The sequence below is a fragment of the Vipera ursinii genome, assembly GCF_947247035.1.
Source record: "Vipera ursinii genome assembly, chromosome: 3".
NCBI lineage: Eukaryota > Metazoa > Chordata > Lepidosauria > Squamata > Viperidae > Vipera > Vipera ursinii.
Window position 1 is genome coordinate 195,261,831 of NC_139516.1, and position 15,591 is coordinate 195,277,421.

A 15,591-nucleotide genomic window follows, 5' to 3' on the forward strand; every position below is an offset into this window, starting at 1 on the left:
TGCATAGTATTTGAATACCGGTATTTAACCTTACTGCCAAGTCTTGCCATTATGAATGATATTTTTCCCCTCTTAATGAAAAGCAGTTTTAAATCATCATGAGAACCAGGAATAGTTAATTCTATAGTATATGGTTATATTAAGGCTGTCCCAAAAATATGAACATATGAATAAAGGAAGCTACCATTCTAAAATTGACACTTCTATTTAAAAATGCAATTCATGCTATTTAGACAAAGATTAAATTAGTTAAGATCAGCCAAAATACAATTCCTAAGTCCTTAAGAAAGAGAAAGACATACCCAGGTATTTTTTTTTCTTTAAGTCATAAAACTTAAATTCATTTAAAAGAAAAAAAATGAAATGAATGTAATGTTTGCTGCATCAAGATTTTTTGTGTGAAGAAAGAATCTTTTTTGCAGGTTTCTGAGTGCAGCTCAAAATGGCTTTTCCCCATATTTTATTAATTTACATATGCCCATTGATAACATGATAAAAGAGAACATGAAGATGAATTGGATAGCACTAACTGGCCCAAGCATACAAAAATTTGTCTTGCTTAAGCAACTGCATTTGTTCTGAAATTATGAATTCCCACAGCTAATTACAATGAGGAACATTAACCAGATTTATACTTTTAACTAATTATTTTTCACCTGAGATGCAATTCTAGTCCACAAGCACAAATAATTAGACCCAATCCATTAATTAAAGCTATTTGCCAAAAGACTTTGAACATACTGTAAACTGTAACTGTATCTAGCAATTGTAGTAATTTATCCCACCCAAACTCACCAATCCATCCTTTTAGATTCTATGAGCAATTAAAGCATGACTAACTCTTGAAAGAATAATTTTTGTTCCTTCCGGTAAATAAATATTTATCTTTTAATAAATGCTGCACAAAAGCTGTCCTTTAGGAAAATCCACAGGGCAGTCCAAATTGTGCATAATGCAAATAAATTCTTAAGTGTTTTTATTTAAGCTGCTGAAATATTATTACATACGCAACACTATGAAATCACAGTTGCCTGTTCTTTAGCTGGTGGTGGCCTTCATACACATTGTTGTTGTTTCTCACCAAAAAATGAAGATGTCACAATGTATTGGCATAGTATATGTGCAGATTCAAGCAATATGGCTTTTGCAATTGACAGATGGAGATTTTGTCAATGCACAGATTCTCTGAGTGCCATCCAACATTTTTTTTTATGTTGAATGGCACTTATTATTTTCTGGCATTATTAGCTATCTGATAGCCTCATAATATAGCAGAATAGTGGAGTTGGAAGGGACCAGCCCCTCTAAATCTAGACATCATTCTGGACAAAGGACTGTCTAATCTCTTCTTAAAAACCTGCAGTGATAGAGCACCCACAACTTCCACTGTTGTTCCACAGGTGTTCCACTGTTAGAAAGTTTCTCCTTAGTTCTAGGTTGATTCTCTCCTCAATTAATTTCCATCCATCATTTCTTCTCTTACCTTCTGGTGTATTGGGAATAAAAAGGTTTGCCCTCTCTTCTTTGCGGCACCCCCTCAAATATTTAACACGGTTATCATGTCATCCCCACTCCTTCTTTTCATTAAACTAGACATACTCAATTCCAGCAACCATTCTTCATATATGTTTTAACCTCCAGCCCCCTAATCATTTTTGTTGCTCTTCTCTGCACTCTTTCCAGATGCTTAACATCTTTTTTATATTGTGAGAACAAATATAATGAATACCTTCCTGTGACTGAAGAAGGCTAAGAACCAGGGTTATGTCTCTCTGGGTTTTTCAGGAATCATAAATGTTTACAGCTGTTAGGATTTTGTCAAAATGCTCCTTTTTTTAAAAAAAAATCTGACAGTCAGTTATACTTCTTTTACCAGAATTTGTACTTATTTCCAAATAGTATTTCAACTGGTTGAAATGTCTTCTTAACATTATTTTAAACCAAGGAATATTTTTCATTTTCGTCTGTCACACTTTAAAAAAAGAAGCAAGAAATCCCTAGAAATGTATTGGAATTTTAGAACATAGATTAAAAGTTCTACCATGAACTGAAGGATTTTTTTCAGGTTAACAGCCATTCTCAAACTAATTTTTGAAACAGTTTTCCTAGAAACTGCAACATTTATTTAAGAAGTACTATATAAAAATAAATTTCATTTAATATGTGCTTATTTTTGAGTCAGGTGAATTCAGTGACTCTTCTGGTTTTCTACAGGTATGGCTGAGAGGGTTTTTTTTTTTTTTTTGCCTTTCAATCTACTTTTTGAAAGAGGTTGATTTGAAAATTGATCAATTAAATCTGAAGACTGATTTGCTTTAATCAGAAGATTCCCCATAATTATGCTTTAATCTGGATTAGAACAGGATCCCCTCATCATTTCAAATAAAGTCAAGAATGGCAAGACAAGGCAAGGCAAGACACAATAGATGGAAACAAATCAAGGAGAAGCAACCTAGAACTAAGGAGAAACATCCTAACAGTGAGAACAATTAACCAGTGGAACGGCTTGCCTTCAGAAATTGTGGGCACTCCAACATTGGATGCTTTTAAGAAGAGACTGGACAACCACTTGTCTGGAATGGCACCGGGTCTCCTGTTCGACATGGAGTTGCACTAGAAGATGTCCAAGGTCCCTTCCAACTGCTATTTTGTTATTTATGTTGAAATCGTATTTCCTTCAAGTATGAAATAATAAAACTCTAAGGGCAAATTGTTCATAAAATATTTCCAGCATGCTTTTTCATTTTGTATTCCATTCTTGTTCTGCATGGAGAAATCTTTCTAATGTTAATAGGAGTTTTATGCCCTAAGACTTAGAGAAAAATATGCACTGGAGAATTCTCCTTAGCAGAAATGGGAAATGTTTTGAGAATATTTAATTAACAAAATTCCGCTATTTGTAAATATTAATTAAAACCATTCTAGTTAAATATTTCTCATAATTCAGAATATTTTGATAGAAACAATCTATGAACAGGAACGTTTTTACTTTGGGACGTTTTGATTAAAAATCTGAGCCAAGGAAATATTTCAGCTCACCGTTCTTATTTCTATTGTTATGAATGGAAACTATGTATGGAGAGCTGGTTTCTTTTCTTTGCATGAAAAAAATAGTATCAGAAATAAAACTGTACTGAATCTTATCAATAATAGTTCAAAAGTAGCCCTGTAAGCATGGAAGACAACAAAGGATGCATAATTTGGAACAACTGTGAGGAGAAAAAAAAACTCTGGACAAAAATGGAACTTTGAGCAATCGATCTGGTGCTCTCCTTATGCTTTCATGTACAAGCTAAAATGATATACTGTAGAAATATAGTTATTTACTAAAATCAGAATACATTGATATGAGGGCTAAATGATGGAAAATATCAATCAGAACAAAGTTTCTAGCCTTTCCCTTAATAATAATCAGAAGAAAAAAGAACTGAACAAAAAAATATTTAGGGGTGCTGCTATTCAACAGTACATACAGTTTGAGCATGTATTGTTGGCTATAGTATTTTTCCCCTCCCAGCAGATCTCTAAAGAAATAATCAAGATGTCTTTCCAGACAAATATCCTAGGGAGATAGGTCTACGTCTGTTCATGGATGTTTGTGTGTAAGAAAAAAAGGAAGTTTTCTTTTAAGTATGTTTAGCACATTAAAATAATCCCACAGAATCTCATTGTTGACACTTTTATTTTGGAGACCAGAATTATAATGGTTATATTGTCCTTCTGTGTTTGCAAGATGTGTAGCAACTTTTTTATAGAATGAAAATAATGCCTTATGTTCCCCGCTGAAATGCCAACTTCAGCATTAAAGAAATTTAAGCATCACCCACGCTAAGTATTTAGATTTTTCCTAAAGAAATGAAATTCTATAAAGTAGACTTCAATTGTATAGAATTACAGAGGTACATTGAGGATGAATTATTTATCTATAAAACTGCTCATAGTGCTATACAAATTTATAGATAAATAGTTCCCACAAAATTAATAATGCAGAATAATTCAAATCAGCCCTATTTTTTAAAAAAATGACTTTATAATCCCTTGCATTGGGGTGGAGTAGGGGAGGCTAATGAAGCTGAGCTTTTACTGGCCAAATCCCTTCCTGACACCTATGGAGAGCTCGCAGTAGATATTTTCTCTTTGCTCCCAGAGAGAAAAATATCTGCCGCTACCTAGGATCGACTTCACAGCCTCCTGATTATAAGGTGAGAGCTCCATGTCTAGCCCACCACACCATTCCGCATTTATTTGTCCTATAAATCCCTGTTTATTTTTCCTTCTTTTTTCTGTTTCTATATTCTTACCTTTATACAGGTGCTACTAAATCCCAACTCATTTTAAGGAGCAAAGTACCCAGTAATCTTGGTAGCTTTTCTCCACTTTTTAGAGGAAATTGTTCTTTAAATAATGTATGAAAGGATATCCTTTATATTCATTCATTGTTCCCATTTAGTATAAGCTATTAAAATTATATTTGCTGTGTTTTTAATTGAACTTAACTACTGACAATGCTTCTGTTTTCATTATAAAGCCCCTATGTCTCCCTTGTGTATGGTGAAATTTAAGTAACTAGGCACTGCTCATTTTGACTTAACTATTCATATATCACTATCCTAAATGAGAAAGACCAGGCCTTATCAATAAGAAAGTTAGCTAGAAACAGTGGTGGGATTCAGCCAGTTCGCACCACTTCGGCAGAACCAGTAGTTAATTTTTTTGCCCGGGCCCAGAATGGACTTCCGGAAGCGGCATCCACACAGAGAACCAGTTGTTCACATATTTGAATCCTACCACTGGCTAGAAGGAAGGAGAGAAATGGATAGATAGGCAATATCTACTGGTAGTACAATTCTAAACGTATCTACTCAGAAATAATAAGTTAGGGGTTTATTCACTAGTAAAAATCTGCAGAACTGTTTGTTTAACTATAACTTCCTCAGGAAGACAATATTGGAAGAATATACATCATTAGCACATTAATGTAGTTTCATCATTGTCTTGAAGAAAGTTCTTTTCATGTTAATGTAAACTGCCCTGCATTCTTCATCAGTTTAGCCATTCCATGTATCTGATGAAGTGAACTCATAAAAGTGTATGGCTCTAAATAAATTTGCTAGTTGTCAGCAAAAGTGCTATGAGAATCCTGACTACAGGATTATGTTATGGCTACAAGTAATAACACAGTTCTCCTCTTACTATCTTATGTAAGCTAATAGCAACACATTATATTTTTATCTGATTGTTGTGCACTGCCCAGTCATTTTGTTGAGATGGGCAAATGTATAAATTATATACATACAAATTACACACGCACACACACACACACACACACGGCTTCTAAATGCTCCCGATGAGGTAGCCGGACCTTTAATTTGATTGAACCAAAGTCATATATGTTTTCCAAATTTGCCATAAATTGAATTTTGGCAGATCAATGAAAACTCCTAAATACAAATCTGACAATCTTAAATATTGCTTGCCTCAGCTTACTAAGTTTGTTCAAATTTCAAGACAAAATAAGTTCTGTAATCATCAGAAGTAATTATTTACTCATAAACATTTATCACAAATTATCAGACCATCATTCAGAGCTTAAACTGAGCAATAAATTACACTTTCACTTATGAATTAAATTGGTTCATGGCCAACTTAGATCTAATATCTAATTTGCCAACAAAGAAGATGGCCCAGAATTTAAAATGAGAAACATGGGATACAATAATAATAGTAATAATAATAAATAGAAATGGGATTCTATGTGAACTTAAATTTGCCACCTCCAATTAATAACTTCTTTTTCTCTTGCCCAATAAAGATATACACGTGACAATTTGTATGGCTCTACATCCTTCTAGAGATGTTGAGGATATCATGGTTTACTGTCTCCTTACCACGTGTTGAGTACTCTTTTTTTAGTACTCTTTTGTGTTTTATACCTTTTTCATTAGCAATCATTTTCCTGATGTCCAATATGACTGTGCCTCTGAATCACTCCCTCTTCCAAACACTTTTTACCATCCATACTTAAGAGTCCTTTATACTGCAGATGTAAACAATAATCTGAGTGCCATTTTGGAGCAGTAGTTAAAGGCACTGGACCAGAAACCAGGAAATCATGACTTCAAGTCTTGCCTTACACTCAAAGCCAGCTGAAGGATTTTGAGCCAAACATTCTCTTTCAGTGCTGGGAAGAAAGCAATGGCAAGCCATTTCCAAAAAGTGTTGCTACGAAAACTACATGGAGTTGTCCAGGTAGTCACCAGGAGCCAATAATTGTTCAAAGTCACATGAATACATAGATAGCAAGGGAATATATAAATCCCAATGTGTGTTAATGATTCAATTTCCATAGCTCAAACATCAATCAGTATGAGGCAGAAAGCAGAATTATTTTTGCCCAAAGCTTCTTTGTTTCCTACTTAAGATTTTATTGCTGCTTGTAATTCAACTATCGTAGCATCATTTTATAATATATACTTAAAATGAAATTAATAAATAAAATCATTTGTTCTCATTTGGTTAAGCAGGATTTTTTTTTCATATACTTTGTTGTTTGTCCTGAGAAAACTGAACACTTTGATGTATTGGTCCCTAAACTTTGTGGTTCATCTTTTTGCTTATTGAAGTATTTTTCATTATATATGGGCTAAAAACCAAGAAACCATGACTTCTACTGCTGCCTTAGGCAGAAAGCCAGATGTATTGTGTGCTTTGGAAGGTGCTGGAAATTATCTTCCTTGTGGCTTATCTCACATGGTGAATATATTATGTTTGCATTTTCAGGAGAGAAATAAACCTCTGAATTTTCACACAAGCTAGTTTTATAAGTTCTATTTGCTTGGGCTAAGTAAAGATACCAGTAATTAATGCAAACATGAGATTTTGAATGTTCAGTTTCATAGCCTACAGATAAGCAATCTAATCCTCATTAGCATTTAGCAAATATGGCGCATATTTAACTATGTTTATAGAAAGAGTACTATGAAACAATAAACAGTGGCTGTAGCAAATATAACCTGCACAATAAATCCAGGCAATGCATCAATAAACATGAAAAGTTGATTACATGGGCACTTCTTTTTGTGTTGATAGACATTGCTTTTAAGTGTTTATCTTCAAACATTTACCATGAATGCCTCTTAGAGCATAATCATTTCAATTAGTATATTAAAGACTAATCAAGGTGAATTCAGTATTTTACTATTCTGGTAAGAAGGTAACAGTCTCTTTATTTATTTTTTTCCTGTACTTTTTGGCAGATATTGGAATTCTGGCATGAGCATAATCACATATTGCTAACTGTGGCAAAAGTGGGTTTTATTACTTCTTTGATTTTAATAGTTCTATTAATCTCCATATACCGTAATTCTTTTGTCTGCAAAATAACCTTCAAAGTACCATAATCCTCATTTACAGCAGTGTAAAAATGAGGAAGAGTAGCTATTACATTAAAAAAGTTAACCATTCAGTAGGAGAACATATTTTCATTCTAAACTGGTTCTGAGTCCTTCCATTTGGCCCAGAGGCATGTTCTTTAAACCATCTTTTCTTCTTGGCTTTCTCCATTGGGGGTGAGGGGACTTCCTATGGACTAGATAATCACATCAGATAAGAAGAAAATTTTAATTTATGGGAAGTAGGTAAAATTCAGAAAGGTGATCCAGGTGAGTTAAGGATACACAAAAATAAATTTCCTGTGGGGTCCTTGGTACTATTTGAGTTTTTGTTTTCTTGCAGATATTACATTACCCTATTAGGTGGCATCTTCAGTACTAAGCATTGAAAATGTTACCTAATTGGATAATGAAACATCTGCAAGAAAACAACCAAGCTCAGAGTCCATCAAGAACTCCACAATTCAACACAGAGCTACAAGTTATCTTTTTTAGTAAGCTTTCTTCCTTTATTGTTAGTTCACTTTTTCTTTGTGCCACATACAAATCAAAGAACTTCCTTTTATCCATGTACAATGTGGAAATAAGTAGTTAATGCAGGAAGATATTTTATTCCTGCCTTGCTATCTCACTTAATGTTCCTTCTGTACAACAATAAAATGCAGTGAGTAGCTGGGCAAAGACTAATCTTTTTTTCTTCCATGTGTTATCCACAACCTCAAAAAAAGAGGGGGATAGGGAGAAAAGGAAGGAGAATAGACAAAGACATAAAGAGGGGGGGGGATAAAAATAAAGGAATTAAGAGAAAGACACATGGCTGAAAGCCAGAAAAACAAAATGGTAACATGTAAGAGGGAAAAAATTAATCTGAATTAGCAAGCCTTCTATTCACCCTGAATTTCTAGAAAGGTTTAGGATCTATTGTTCCTTTTTATTTATCATCTTGTCTATATAATAACTAAAGTGCAAAAATACTAGAGTACTCAAAATCAAAATAGCTGTATAAGCTAGGTATCAGAACGATGATTAAATTGTAATGCAGCCATCTTGAAACATGAAAGAGAGCTTTAGAAACATCCTTGAATTAACTGAACTACATCTTTTTTAAAATGCCATCTGGTGGTACATCATATAATCACATATTTTTCATATTTAATTCTATTTTGTTTTTCAACCATACAATATTGAAATTAATGATTATTATACCCTTGAAAGCGGGTGCACTGAGGTGTCTATGTGCTAAATTAGATGTGGTGAAAATATATCTCTCCTGCACTTTTGTTATTAAATGTAGATTTGGATGAAAGAAAATGAAATGATTCTGCAGCACTAGGATTTAATGATTCACAATTAAAATTAAAATTTATTGTTTATTTGCTTTTAGAAAATCTTAGTTCCTCACTGATATTTCTAGTGTTATTTCTGTTGATTTTCCAAATTCCATGTTTCTATTCTATTCTATTCTATTCTATTCTATTCTATTCTATTCTATTCTATTCTATTCTATTCTATTCTATTCTATTCTATTCTATTCTATTCTATTCTATTCTATTCTATTCTATTCTATTCTATTAATACAGTGGAAAAGAAAATTGTTGACTTGAAGTCACAAATAGTTGTTCATTGTAATTGCAGCTTCACATTTAACAGAAATACAGATCTCAAATATTATCATAGTAATGCTAATTAGGTTTCCAGAATGGGTATTTAATTACCGTATTTTCCGGCGTATAAGACGACTGGGCGTATAAGACGACCCCCTACATTTCCTGTCAAATTATAGGGTTTGGGCTATACTCGCCGTATAAGACTACCCCTCTTCTAACGCACACCAAATAAAAATTAAAAAACATCAGATTTGATTTTAATATGGTAATTTTAATTCAAATGCTTATGACATGCAGGTGCTTAGTAGGAAAACTGTCACTTATAAACATAAGGCTGTTTGCCATCAAACATGTAAACATAAAACAGTGCAAGTGGATTAAACTATAATAATAATAATAATAATAATAATAATAATAATAATAATAATAATAATAATAATAATTAAGAATAATAATAATAATAAGAAGAAGAAGAAGAAGAAGAAGAAGAATAAGAATAAGAATAATAATAATAATAATAAGAAGAAGGGTACCTTGGAGGTCATCTAGTCCAACCCCCTGCTAAGGCAGGAAACCCTATACCATTTCAGACAAATGGCTGTCCAGTCTCTTCTTAAAAACTTCCAGTGTTGGAGCATTCACCACTTCTGGAGACAGGTTGTTCAACTGGTTAATTGTTCTAACTGTCAGGAAGTTTCTCCTTAGTTCTAGGTTGCTTCTCTCCTTGACTAGTTTCCATCCATTGCTTCTTGTCCTGCTTTCAGGTGGTTTGGAGAATAGCTTGGCTCCCTCTGCTTTGTGGCAGCCCCTGAGATATTGGATCACTGCTATCATGTGACCCCTCACCCTTCTCTTCGTTAAACTACACATACCCAATTCCAGCAACCGTTCCCTATTTTCCTAATTCACTTTTTCACTTTTCCTAATTCACTCTAAAGCTTTCTCTGCGCAGAGCCTTAAGTAACACAAGCTGCCTGCAATTAGTGCAGGTTCACATCCCACCAGGCTCAAGGTTGACTCAGCTTTCCATCCTTCCAAGGTAGGTAAAATGAGGACCCAGATTGTTGGGGGCAATAAGCTGACTTTGTAATAATGCTGCTGGGGGGGGTGAAAGCCCTAATAAACAGGCATATACACAGAATGAAGGCTATTGCTAAGCACATTGATTTGTGCTTTAAATTGTAAGCCACCCTGAGTCTTCGGAGAAGGGCGGGATATAAATTGGATTAAAAAAAACAAAACCCAAATGGGAGATCCGCTCCAGGTTTTCCAGCCAGCCCGCCCAGTTCCTGAGTCAAATGTGTCCTTAGAGCTAAGCCGCTGCTCTGGCTGCTGCCTTCCCAACCTGCCTTTCAAGTTGGGATATACTACAGCTGCTCTTCAACTTTAGAAGGAAAGACGCCCAGACCCCAGCCTGTAAAAAATCACAGACTGCAGCTTCTTCTCCAATTGGTCCCGCTTTCCCTGCGCAGACTAAATGGGAGATCCGCTCCAGGTTTTCCAGCCAGCCCTGTCCCTAAATTTTCAGCACCCGGCGTATAAGATGACCCCTGACTTTTGAGAAGATTTTCATGGGTTAAAAAGTAGTCTTATACGCCGGAAAATACGGTATATCAATTCATGATCATTCGTAGTCTTTTGGGATACACAAATGCAATGTAGTATATTATATTGAGTTACTGTGACAGCCACTTAGAGCTAGGCCCACTGGGTCCCAGGGCATGCAGCTGCTTTGGGTCCAAGACAGGTGTTCCATTGAAGAGGACCTATTCAAACTTTCCTTCTAAGTTCATCTCTACATTCTGTCTATCGTGAAAAGATCCAGGGTTTTGGCTGACGCTTTGTCAGTTTTCTATCTATTACTAGCTGAGCTAGCAGTTGCAATTGCTCCTATCTTCTTCCTTGAATGCAGAACACTAACCAATTAAGCGATCAAAAACTTGTTTTCAAATCTCTATATGACCTGAAGTTTCAGAAAATATTTTCTTTCTCTTACATTAAAGATTTTTTTCCAAAACAAAAAAGTACTGAAGCTTGCAAAAATGCTATGTGTTTGTGTGGGATGGGGAAGAAACAATCTTGAAAAGAATCCAGCCTGATTTTATAAGCATTTGCTTTAAAAAGTCATTTGAATTTTTGATAGAATCACAGATGCTATTTTGCAGCTGCCAAAAAACTAAGGATTTTTTTTTACTCTATAAAAAAGGGTTGTTTTCAAACACTTATTTCCCTATTTAATGGCTAAAATACTACTTGGACTAAATTAGAAAAGATGAAAATTATACATTCTTATATCTCAATGTTATTTTAAAAAATGTATAATAAGTCTGCAACAAGCAGACTAAATGACTAAATTATTTGAAAAAGGGGATTGTCCTTCTCTCTGATTTCCTAACTCAAGGACTACTTGTGTCCAAAATCCAATAATTACATATAAAAGAAGTGTGTTTATATGTGTATGTACAAGTGTGTGTAAGCTACTAAATCCATGAATTGGATCATACATTAAACTACATGGTACGTACAACGCAAAATTCTGAATTGGTAAAATCTACTAACTTTCATATACTGAATACTATTTTATATAATGGTAAACCAATGCATGTTAGTATTTTTTTTTCTAAATTGGGCTTTGCCACTTTATTTTCCATGGCTCAGACTTCTCTGTCTTAAATGGTCTGAGTGCTCTTTGATGTTCTCTGAGTTTGGTTTTCTTGCACAAGTTTCATTACCCAAACTAGGTAACATCATCAGTGCCAGTGGTTATGCACAGGTTATTGGTGCAATGACTAGCACTGATGTTGTTACTTACCTAGAAGCTCGGGAAGCATCAAAGACCCCTCATTTCAATCTCAAGCTAGAAATATTCTCCTTTAAATGGTTTTAAGTTTGCAGTAGAAACTCTGGGATCTGAATTAAATGAGTATTCCATCTAAAGCTTAAAGACACATTTTTCATTACATGCATACAGATGATTGTTCGTTTTTCATTCTGTTTGTTTGTGCACAGCCACAAACACAGTAAATCTATTATGCTGTCATTTATAAGCTAATGGCTCGGGAGACCATTATGGTCTAAGCCATGAAATTGACTCTTCGATTTGCTTCAGGATTCTGTCTAATGGCCTTGCCCTCTCAGGGTCATGCATTATTTGAGCATTTGGTTGTTGGCAATAAAATATATCACACTAAGAATTTTGTGTTTCTGACTAATGAGAAGATAGCTAAAAAGTTTGCCATCAATCTTGCAAAAGAACGACAAAAAAAATAATCTAAAGATTATGGTTAGTTGCCCAGAAGTATGAAACATAAATTAACTAGTAAAATAATGACTTTGAGTGTCTAAGTGCCCTATTCAGAAAAACATAACAATTATCCTTAACGGAATTCTAGTTACCTTACTGCAATTCTAGATACTTAATGCAATTCTAGTTAACTTAATGCAATTCTAGTTACCTCCCAATATAAGTTCCTCACTGTTCACTTGTTTGTTTGTTCAATTTGTTCAATTATTCAATTACTCATTATTTATAATCATTTTTGGGGATTTGAATAGGATTACGATTTTTCATACAGTAATTATGATGGAGTCTGGGCATGAACCTGGCTGATTGTAGAAAATTAAGTAAGGTATTTGATCAGTACCTGGATGGTGGGACTAACAAGGCTGTAGTTTAGAATAGACACTTAAAAATCCATTCCTGAAGAAGACAACTACTGTGTTATTGCCAAAAATGATCTATATGACAAAAGCAATTGTAGGTCAAGTGATACCTGTAGTGCTTTCAAGTTCAAAAACAGTACAATGCATATAAAGACAATACTAGAGGGGGAAAAAATCCTAAGGAATCAACTGCGAAGTTTTCTTCCATGCTATTTGGGCTCACTAAATCAAGTATGGAATTAATGGATGTAGCCAATTCACTCAACTGCAACAATAGTATGAAAACATCATGGTTAAGAAAGTCCAATTTGGAAAATACTTTGAAATAAGTGTTCCAATCATCTTTTATGTGTACTGAGGAAGGCTGTTATAAAATATGTTGGAGTTATCTTTTCAAATATCAACTTTTATATAGATTGGCCTCAAGTTGCAAATAAAGATGTGTATACACATCTTGAAAAGATTTTACGTCTCTGTAATTTAAATTAAAAAAAATTCCTTTGTTATAGTATTACTCATATGGAATTAGTGGAAGTGGCAACACAACCTGCATTTGCTTCAGACAAATCATTCAGAAGGCACAGTGAGTATAAAGCATTCAACAATGATATTTGATGCTCAGCACATTAGTATTACAATTTCATGAGTAAGCACCAAGGAGCTTGGCGATGTTATGAGAAGTATCGGAAAGGAACGTTGTTTGCTGATAAACTCCTTACCAAAGGAGGGTAAAAAAACAAACAAAAAAAAACCATCCCACCAAAAGCTAAAGAATAAAGCAGCACCAATATTGCAAAATTTGCATATTCCAAAGCACAGTGTTGCCTGAAGCTTTTGTTCTCAGCTTGCATTGGTCTCCTGGTGCAGAGGGGATTAACATAATTCAAAGAACAGCATCTTATGTTGCTGTCCTATCACATAAACTGTAATATTATGCACAAGGAGTAAATTGACTGGAAGAGCAATTTACACAAGCATAATGCTATGACAGGCCAACAACTGAAATCCTCTGTCTCTCTACTAACTCTTTTAATTGACAGTGATTTCCAAGTTCTTATATGGGTCACATTTAGGTGGGATTCTTTGGGATTTTCAGAGAATAAATATTGTCAGGCATAAGGAACCAGAAAAACTTCATGAATAGGCTAAAGCAGTTTCTTTATTATTCATCCTGTCTTTGCAGCCTCCTCTCCTTTTGCCAGTGAATCCATCACATTTGGGATACTGTGCATGGAAAACCTTTATTTAAAGATAAAGCTGCTCATCTCCCACCATTAGTCCCAAAAGGTTATGTTGTAATAAACTGTTATACTAATTTGCTACGTTTAATTTGAATGCATGATATATATAATCAGCTGGCTTTAATGCCTAAGACAGAATTAAAACTCAGAGTCTCCTTTCTATGGAGACTCTCAATCATCCAGGTCATGGTTGTCCCAAAGCTGCTTTTCCAAAAGGCAACTGGACTTTCTTGGGGTTTTTTTTCTTTGAAAACATTTTCCTTCCTATCCTCAGTCAGTTGGAACTGCAGAAGTTCTAACTGAGAAGCGAAACATTTTCAAAGAAAAAAATCAAGAAAATCCCTTTGCCTTTGAGTGACAGTCTTCTGGTTTCTAGGCCAGTATTTTCACTACTACATCAAACTGGCTCTCAGCTATAGTTACTTATAACCATTGTTAAATGAGCAAATGAACAAAGCCTTGGTGTTTTCTAGGTGAGCAGTTTAGCACCTTGATAATAGTACTATAATGCAAAATAGAATTTGTAATTTCATAAATATTATGCAATGGTAAACACCTTGTGTACAGTGGGAAGAAGTACAGATATTCTTGTTCACCCCATCTAATTCCTTGGGCCTTTCCTTAGCCCATTTTCTATTACTAAGTTAAATTTAACATACTGTTATTAAATTTTAAAAGATAGAAAACATCCTTTAATTTTTGTTGGGTTGAGAAAGAGAAAAAAATATTGGAAATAAAATCAATACCGGTAATACTTGGGCAATTTCAGCCGCTACATGAGGATCTCAGATAAGCGGCTTAGCTAGGTTAATGTTTGGCTGAAATATTTAATATAAAGTGCCTAAAATTTTAGTGGAAAGAAGCCAAATGCAGAGATTAGTAATATTCCCTTCAACTCGTGCCAATCGGATATGATGCTATGAATGGTAACTTAGCTTTAGGACTGCTGCATAAAGTGCCACTGATGCTTTTTTACCCTATTAGTAATTCAACCCGATTGAAGCTGATCCCTTTTTTATTTAGTTTCAGCTCTTCTGTACAACATCTTCCATACATTCCCAAGACCAAAGACTTACTTTCAGGAAAAAAAACAAAAACTGGAAAATATTTTAATTTCAAGATTTATTCACTGGCAAGCACACAGACTCCCCACTATATCTTCCATTGTGATTATGAGACTAATTGCACAATAGCAATGAGAGTCATGTGATGTCTCCTTTTATGAAGAACAGGAAAAAGATTTTGACCTTGCAGTTTTAATGAATGAAATAATTATATCCATAAGTTTAATTTTCCTAAAAAAAATCAACCGAAAAAAAATGACCAGGTTTCTGTGATCTGTGTTCCATCTCAAATGATACAGTATTAATTACTGGAAGACTAAGCTTCTACATCAGGATTTTTTAAAAAGATGCTTTCTACAGAACATTTCAGAAATGTTAATTCTAGAATTTCGGACAGGGAACTTTTCCGGTCTTGTCTGATGACACAGAAAATTATGTCTAGAATGCTTTGCATATATCATATATGTTTTGATGATGATTTACAAACTTTTCTCTTGGTTGTGCTTCTTCAAGCTTGTTGTTGTTCTTCAGAGCACTCTGTGAATAGATTGCCAATGCAGACTGTGTATTATCATGAGAAATAGTTGTATAAAAATGGAAAAAAGAGATAAAAAGAAAAGAACAA

At 34.3% G+C, this 15,591-nt stretch overlaps 1 protein-coding gene across 1 annotated transcript in view; it reads right to left on the reverse strand.

The window, feature by feature from the left end:
- Positions 1-15,591, reverse strand: part of CSMD3 (CUB and Sushi multiple domains 3) — a gene marked incomplete at its 5' end in the record, with an annotated part of 537,637 nt that overhangs the window by 464,278 nt on the left and 57,768 nt on the right. The gene's annotated exons all lie outside the window — the stretch shown is intronic.